The following is a 680-nucleotide window of genomic DNA, read 5'->3' as shown; positions in this document are numbered from 1 at the left end:
AATAGGCAGAATGAAACAAGAATCAAAGAGAATTAGTATTTATTGTTCAAACTAAAATTAGTATTTATTAGCATTTATTGTTCAAACTAAAAGGGATTTACACTACTTTAACACTTAAATATTGCTACAAGAACGACCAGGGTGGCAACGAGAGTTACATTTTAACAGCTAATTTGTGCAGGAGCGTCTGGAGTGTGCAATTGTTTTACAGGCACACTTCACATACCCTTGGCCTCCTGTACCTGTTACAGCGGTTCTCAAAGCCATTTCAACGTCGGGAAACCTCCATCTGGGGTGAGGAGCTTCTCCTTAACGGGGTCCATGTCAGCTGCCTTGTACCGGGTGGTTATGCGTCCTTCTCTGCAGCCTACCTGGTACAGGTCCTCGTCTCTCTACAGTACCACAACCAGGAGGTTCCTGCTGTCACTCGGCCCACGATCAAACTCGGGAACTTTCAGCATTGCGTTGTCACCCACTTGTAGGGCACTTAAGAGGGGTTTCGCTCTCCTTGTCATTCTAAGTGCGGTTTTTTCTTTGCCGAGTTTCAGCGAATTGCGGCGCCTCTTCTCCATCTCGTTCCTCTTCTCCTTCTTGTTCCTCTTCCTCAGCCGCCCCTTCGGCTTCATTTTGGAGGATGGTGTCTAAATATTCTTCAGTTCTTATATTGCCGAGCATATTAG

The sequence above is a fragment of the Macrobrachium nipponense genome, chromosome 49 (assembly GCF_015104395.2).
Source record: "Macrobrachium nipponense isolate FS-2020 chromosome 49, ASM1510439v2, whole genome shotgun sequence".
Classification (NCBI taxonomy): domain Eukaryota; kingdom Metazoa; phylum Arthropoda; class Malacostraca; order Decapoda; family Palaemonidae; genus Macrobrachium; species Macrobrachium nipponense.
Note: the sequence above shows the minus strand (reverse complement) of the source record.